Below are 8,545 nucleotides of genomic sequence, written 5' to 3'. Positions count from 1 at the left end.
CCTGAAAAGCAAATATCACTAAATAAAATAATACAAATGAAATTTCAGTTCATTTATCTAACAGAGTGACATTAACTTCAACTGTAATTTGGGCTGTAATATGTAAAGATAATGTTCCAAGATTTGGTATGTGGCTCAAGATTGACTGAAGTATTTCATGGCCTTAAGTATTTATAAGTGGACATAAATTCTTTAGTGATTACTGCACTTTAAATTTCTGATGCCAGCTTGGACAGTGAAAAGACAGTTCCAGTTATTATCCAAAATTGTAATATTCTTTATCATCTACAGATAATCCTCACTTTGGTATGGAACAACTATATTTTATCAGTAATAAATAATAAATGAATGAAAGGCACAACTCATTTTAGTCTCAGAGATATGTGCTTCTAATTAGGTTTGTTTCTGCTTATTAGAAGATTAATTAAATTTGTTATTAATTTAATTTAAAATATTAAGTAATATACACATTATACATATATATCTCTAAATATATATGTATATATGATCTTAGATCTCCTTAAAGGCTAAGGAGGTGTCACATCACACCTTACGTGGGGTAACTTTGAGCAGATTCCAGAAACAGAAATCTGACACTGTTATTCTAGAGCTCTTTTCCACAGTCCTGATGAAGCTAAGCTCCTGGAGTCAACTTAGCATCTAAATGATATAGGCTTTATCACCACAAATCAGTAGAGTTCTTGAATATCTGTGCTCCTAATCATTTGAAGGCTTAGAACTAATGAGCTTAAAGGCAGGTGAGACCTTAAGTGCTGTCTTAAATTTGTCACTAAACTTCCTAATTCTTAAAGGATTTAATCCTAATGCAGATATATAACAGATAAAGACACAAGGCTTACAATGAAAGCAAAAGCAAATCAGCAGTAGTTGATAACAGCAAATCAGAAAGCACCAGGTAATCTGAATGAGGAACTGGCTGTTAACCAGTGGCCTGGGATAGGGTAACTGTTTCCCAGTTAAATATCATGAAGGCAAGAGTAAAAGACACACATACAAAACCACTTAAGTAACACTGTTTGTTGTGGATTACACGACAGAAAATCAATGCAGTGTATTCAAAGGAGAAATTTTGCAGTAGGAGGTCCCTTAATGTAAACTAGTTTCAGAATTTTGTTCTCTAAGATGACTCTGTTGTCCATTTCTGAATATTGCACTGTTCAATAGATTTAATAGCTCCTTGCTATGGTGCATATACACATTGTTTACATTGAAAGATTAATGACCAATTGTCCTTTTTCTATGTTTCTCCTTTTTTTGAACTGAAGCAAGTCATGGAAGGAATAGTTACGAATGAGGAACTTACTTTGGAGTTTGTTAAGTAGCTTTGGCATTAGATGGGATTAGTGAGTGCATTTGAAAAATCATAAGACTTGTTAAACTCTTTTGGATATAAAAATATGTAGGAAAAGAAAGGACTATTACTACAAAAGTGTTAGTTTTATGCACAAGCCTCAAAATGGCAAATATGTTCCCCAGACTTCTTCCTATGTGCTTTTGAAGAATCACTAAAGGTTGAGAAGAAACAATGGTTTATTAGCAGCAATCACTACTTTGCAAAGCAATATCTAGGCAGCACAAAAATATCATCCTGAAGCCAGTATCATCTTTTGGAACTTTATTCTCCTTTGGAAATCTGATTATAGTGGTATCTGAAACTGTACTCACTATCTTAACTCCCTGACTTGTTTACTCAAAGACAAAATGCTTTCTGCAGCAAACCTCAAAGACATGCAAGGATATTTATTAGTGAGTTTGTATATGGACATGCAGTTACTAACATTTCCCATATAGAATATAAAATTATAGAACACTTGTGGCTTGCATTGCATATAGCACTAACTCTTTGGAAAATACTAGCTGAATACTGAATATACTGAAAAATACTGAATATACTGAAATACTGAAAATACTGAAATACTGAAATCCAGCAAAATGAGTGTAGAATTGCTGGCACATTCAGCAATAAAGAAGTTGCTTTATATATCAGCACCTCATAAAACTGAAAGGCTTTTATCAACAGGGTGGAAAACAGACTGTGTAACTGTGATGAACAATTAATTTGCTGTCAAACTCCTCTCTCAGTCTGACAGTGGTACTCGGTGTTAGAACCCAAGTGGTGACATCCCATAAAACTATGCAAAGGATTAAAAGGTGTTTAGGAACCCTCTGCCTCTGTCTTGATAGTCATAGAATAATGGAATGATTTGGATTGGAAGGGACCTTAAAGATCATCTAGTTCCAACCCACTGTCACAGGCAGGGACACCTTCCACTAGGTCAGGTTGCTTGAAGTCCCATCCAAACTGGCCTTGAACGCTGCTAGGAATAGGCAGCCACAACTCTGAGGAACCTGTTCTGATGTCTCACCACCCTCATTGTGAAGAATTTCTTCACTTAACACATGATCACTTAATTAAGTCTTGTAAACCACTGGAAATAGTTTTCCACTGAGTAAAGTGCCTAGAAACATATTTAGGATATGAAAGTTACTACTGGGAATATGACCTTTTTTATGTGGTCTTTTTATTTTTATTAATGGAAAATATTTCCTAATAGGGCATCTCAAAAGCAGACTTTCGGTTGGGGTTAGATAAAGAATTGCCATTTTCACCTTTGAAAATCTTCTTCTGGATTCACAAAAACAATTTCATTTCTATGTTGCCATGGACAAAAGTTCTGCCTCCTGGAGTTCCCAGCCCAAGTTTGAAACTCTCGTTTCCAATCTGAGAAGAGTGTGTCCCCAGTAAGGAACCAACAACCCAGGTTTAATCCACCTGGGAGAACTGGCTGTGTCAGAAAGGTAAGAGAGAGCTCAGACATGGAGGAAGGATTACTGGATGTGAATACCTAGACATTAAGCTATGGTATTATGCACCAGGCAGCATTACAGAATCATCACACCCAATACAGGAAGAAGAAACTTGAACTCAACAAATCTGGTCAACTGCTTCCAAAACTTCACAGCAGATGCAAACTTTCTCTATTTTTCTATCTTAGCCCTGACTCTCACATTTCAGGCTGCATAATGAATGGATAATAGAATCAATCATAGAAAGCTTGAAAGGTCCCATCCAACTGAAAGGGACCTTTCAAGATCACCTCTGCCAACCCTCACCTCCATGGGCAGGAACATCTAGAATGTCATGGAATTCATAAACCAGAAATTATCCCTTCCTTGCTCTGAATTATAAGCTGAAGGTGTATAATTACAGTAGTCTGGAAAGTGAGCTTGAACACTGCACATCTAGATCAGGCATAGAATACACCTGCACACTGGAGGGATTCTCTCCAGCCAGATTATCGGATGTAAGCAATGCTCCCTCTGATACATAAATATATATATGTCTATATATAAGTACACGTACATCTGTATCTATAAGCTACTTTAAAGTGAAAATCCTGGTGTTGCTACAAGCCATCAGAACTGAGCCATCCACTTGCCCAGCTGGGACAGCCTGCAATATTCCAGAAGCAGACAGACAGCTTTAATAATATCTGGGGATTTTTGTTATTTTAACCTTCTTACCCTTAAAACAAATCTGAGAAATATTTGGGTGACTCTGAGCAACAGAAAAATAGTCTGCTCTTTTTAGTTTCAGAGCTTTTGGCAACAGGTAACTAAACCCCATTATTTGTGCTCAGCACCATCAGAAGAAGATGGGACTAGCTCCCTCAGCTGCAATGTTTAAATCACCCACTTAGAGATTCACATTCGAGTCTCCTGTAGATCAATGATTTTAAGCTGTATTTTTATTGTTTTCTAAGAGACTGCTGTCATTACTAGGCTATGAGAGAAAGTTTTTTCAGTTTTATTTTGTGCCAAACTGTACAAACAATAACAAATTCAGGGAATGTGCGAGTAACTGTGAACTCCTTTAGTACTTGGATTTGATAGGGAGGCTTAGGTTATAAAGCTTAGATTATAAACCTTGTTGATAACAACACCACCACAAAGATAATTGCAACCACCGTGTTAAAGAACAGATTTAGATGGTCTACTTCAGTAATCTACCATGAGACACAGTAGTCACCAGGAAAGAAAATAAATACTGATAATTTAATCTTTAAAGTTTCTTGGGGTTTTTCTTTGTTTTCTTGGTTGTTTTTTTTTTGTTTTTTTTTGTTTTTTTTTTGTTTTTTTAGTAAGGGTCTGTATTTTGAATAATATCTTCCATGTTTAAAACCTAGAAAAGCCCTTGAACTCATGTTACATTGATTGCTCTTCCTAAAGATCCTTTCTTCAGGATGTAATAACTCTCCACCACTCAGAGCATTTGTAGGCAAAGATAAAACAGCCAAATAATGAGAACATTTTCTAGAGAGCAGCCAGGCAACCCAAGATATATATGGACATTATAAACATTTTGTGCAGCTAGCCATGCTAGCCATATTTTTCACTTAAAAGAAGTTTTCAAATTCTGCCCCTAAATTTGACCACTAGAAAAGGAGTAGCTCCTGGAAATAATAAAATGAGATCACAGTATTTTTATTAAAGGATGAAACTTTTCTGATAACGATGAAAGCAAAATGTAATGAAATCCACTTGTCCACCTTGATGTAGTTAAAGACTGTGATCTACTCCTTAGATACCAGGAAAGTATTTGACCAGGTCAAATAGACCTTCCTATCCTATACATTGTGAAAAGCTGGATTTTTAATTTTTTTTTTGTTCCACTAGAGGTATATGTTTTGGTCAATGGTGGGCTATCATAACAATTTTTCCTTCAGAGGACCAATGGCCAAGCAAATTGATATGTTATCTTGCTCTTTAACTATGTGCATTTTTGGGGTGGCTTAACAAATAAGAAAATGCTTATATTTGAAGAATCATTGGCGGTAGCAGTAAACAAAACAAAAGTGCTTGTCCTGTACACAAGCACTTTTAACCCATTTTTTTAACCTCTGTTTTGTACTTCCTAATTTTACTTTTATGCCCAGGGAATTTCAATACAATCTCCATATACTATTAAAAAAGATAAGCACAAATTCTGGTGCTATTAAAACTAATTAAAATCATACTTTCTCATTAGACAGATTCCTCAGAAGTTAGGAAAGATTCAACAGCAAAAAGACGATATAATTTTAAGATATTAAAATTTAAATGTAGAACTGCAAACTAGAATTTCCTGTTAATGTCCTGCCAGACAGTTTTTAAAAACACAATGCAGTCGCCTGTGATTAAGAAGGAAAACTCCAGAGTAAAGTTTTGAAGAATAAAATAAAATTCTGAAAGAAAGTTTTGGTTTTATTAATTTGTTTCTTTATGTTTATTTTTGTGCTGTGTATTTTATTATTGTATCCTGGGCTGCATCAAAAGGAGCGTGACCAGCAGGTCGAAGGAGGTGATCCTGCCCCTCTACCCTGCTCTTGTGAGACCTCACCTGGAGTATTGTGTGCAGTTCTGGTGTCCTCAACATAAAAAGGACATGGAACTGTTGGAACAAGTCCAGAGAAGGGCCACGAGGATGATCAGGGGATTGGAGCACCTCCTGTATGAGGACAGGCTGAGAAAGTTGGGGTTGTTCAGCCTGGAGAAGAGAAGGCTGCGTGGAGACCTCCTAGCAGCCTTCCAGTATCTGAAGGGGGCCTACAAGGATGCTGGGGAGGGACTCTTCATTAGAGACTGTAGTGATAGGACAAGGGGTAACGGGTTAAAACTTAAACAGGGGAAGTTTAGATTGGATATAAGGAGGAAATTCTTTCCTGTTAGGGTGGTGAGGCACTGGAATGGGCTGCCCAGGGAGGTGAATGCTCCATCCCTGGCAGTGTTCAAGGCCAGGTTGGTCGAGGCCTTGGGTGACATGGTTTAGTGTGAGGTGTCCCTGCCCATGTCAGGGGGGTTGGAACTAGATGATCTTAAGGTCCTTTCCAACCCTAACTATTCTATGATTCTCTGATTCTGATTCTATTAATAAGACCAAGATGTTCTCTAGATTTAGAAGGTAATCTTGGAATTTGATAGAAGATTCACACCTCAGTAAAATAGGGCTGTAGATATGAACCAGTGGTTCTTCTGTACCTTTATTTCTCCTTCTGGAGAGGGAAAGGGAGCCATCAAGGTAGGGGAGGTGCAGAAGATGTGTTTGTACCCTACATCTCTTAGAGACTGCCAAAAACCTTATCACAATGGATTTGGCTGTAATCTTAGTACTTTGTATTTCTCCTTGCCATCTCCCGAGTGAGCAGAAGGAACTACCACCCTCTTCAAGGTCTCTGCCCCAAAAACAGACTAGTTACACCTTTCAGTAGCTATTTCACCCTCCTAGGATGGGAGAAAACGATCTTTAGAAGAAGTGTCATTTATTGCCGTGGCTCATGCCATCCCTATTTTCCTTTTTCCTCTTGGCCTGTGTCTTCTCCACTTCAGGCATGACATGCAAATGCCCAACTGGTGTGCTCTTGCCAAATCATCATTTCTTACAGTAAAAACTGAGTGAATAATTGCCCTTTAGCCTTGGAAAATTTCTCCTTTTGCCTTTTGCTCCATCCGTCTCTCCCACCAAACAGACAGCTGATGATTGAGGCAGGTGCTGCTTTTAACCAGCAGCTAAAATTTTCCTTTACTGACTTTTCATCTTCAATGTTCTTTCTTTCCCGTCTTACTTAATGGGTGTTTGCAATTTTAGAATTCATCAGATGAATCCAGAGACATACATTAGATGGATTTCTGTGGAAATGCCCACAGCAGGTCAAGAGGATCAGTTTACTCTTCTTGTGTTCAATCTTCCCAGACTGACTTAATTTAGGAAGAAACAAACTACTGCTTTTAATAGACTCTGGCATGCATGACCCAACACTTAACACAATTTGGCTAGATGTGGAATTAAACATGAGCTACTTTGCACGATTTAATGCCTGTCAGGTGGCATGTAAAGGGCAGGAAGACTTGTTTGAATGAATTTTTGGCCCTGTTTCTATATGAATACCTGTGGGAACTGAAAGAAAGTAAATAACTACAAAAAATGTTTTAAATGCCCTTGTCTGCTACAGCCCATTATGAAAACTATAAGGAAGGGCAACAGTTCACTTTACATTTCAGACATTTCTTGACACCTATCAAGAAGTTCATCTAACCAAAATGAAGAGCATTTCAGGGTAATTTTTTGTCTCCGTAATTGTTCATAGGTAAGGCGATCAGCTTCCTGCAGTGGCAGCTTTCCAGGCAGCCAGCCCTGGAGAACATGAGCTGGTCCAGCTGCCTCACACCTTTCACGTCATCTTCTTTCAAGTAGGAAAAGGAAAAAATGAACAATGCTAAAACTGTGTGGCCTCTCTGATATCTATAATTTGAAGTGCAGTGATGCTCATTTGGTGGGAGAACTGTCAGCTATTTAAAAGTCAAACCTTTTAGCCTAAGCCTGTTATTGTAAGCCTGTCTGCAGGCACTAGAGAAAGATCACCACTTTTAGTCTTATCTTCATTCAAAAATGTTTGCTTTTCATCTCTCTGCTTCCCCATGCTGCTATGTGCACCCCAGTGTTTCTCTTGGTCTTCTATGGAACAGCAGTTAAATCTGTTCTTTCTGGGGTTCATCTGTTATGGACAGATGCTTTTACACCCCTTCTCTCTGGGCTTTGAAGAAAGAATTACTTTTCTTGCTTCTGTGATAACTTCTGATGGAGCTAGATTTGGTTTGCAAAGCAAGGCAATAATTTTTAGCCCACAATATATGGCTTAGCTGCCCTGGGCTTGCAACCATACTGACAGTTTCATTCTTGGCCGTCTTTACCAGTATTAGCTGAAACATATTAAAAATACCAAAAGGATGATATAATGTGAAATGATCACTCTTGGATACCTACAGTGTCTAAAATGGCACAAAGCACCTATTTGTAAACTTCTGAATTGCTCCCAAAGTTTTGTAGAACCAGCTATTGTCAGAAACAGAATTACCTTCTGATAGCTCTCTTTTGCATGTGAATTCAGACTGAACTGTCAGTGTTAAGCTGTTTAAGTGTTTCGATCTCCACATTCCTTGAAGTCTCAACCATTCAGGGCATCCTCCCAGTGTTTTTTTATTCCTGACAAAAAATGTTGTTCTACAATCACTGAGATCCAGCAAGTCTGATAGATGCTTTATTCAACATCTGACTTTGTCGTACATTGAGCAACACCAGCCTTTGCCTAACACAAAAACTCAGAGCCTCTTAAAGATGTAGCTTCTCTTTGCCACATGGTGAAGGAGGCTGCCTTCATTAGACCTTTGCCAATAAAAGCCTGTGTGCTCTGTGTGTGTGTAAGTTGAGCCTTCACAGGCTTCCACAGGTGAGTTGCGCTGCCAGGCTCTGTCAAGGATTTCCCTCCTGGTGCTGTCCACCTGCAGGATGCGTGCCAAGGTCCACCGGAGCAGAGATGATGACTCCAACCATCACTATCCTTCCCTGAGCACACATGGAGGAGCAGTGCCAATCAGGCAAAAACTGAACTCTGCTCTCTAGTTTATACAATGATTTATCTTTATCTTACTGTAGGGAAGGCAGTGTGACAGCGAGAAGGGAAATTACCAAACTGAAAGGCCAGAGAAG

The sequence above is a fragment of the Pezoporus wallicus genome, unplaced genomic scaffold (assembly GCF_028554395.1).
Source record: "Pezoporus wallicus isolate ANWC-B61680 ecotype Strahan unplaced genomic scaffold, APGP_CSIRO_Pwel_v1 contig_161, whole genome shotgun sequence".
Taxonomy (NCBI): Eukaryota; Metazoa; Chordata; class Aves; order Psittaciformes; family Psittacidae; genus Pezoporus; species Pezoporus wallicus.
Note: the sequence above shows the minus strand (reverse complement) of the source record.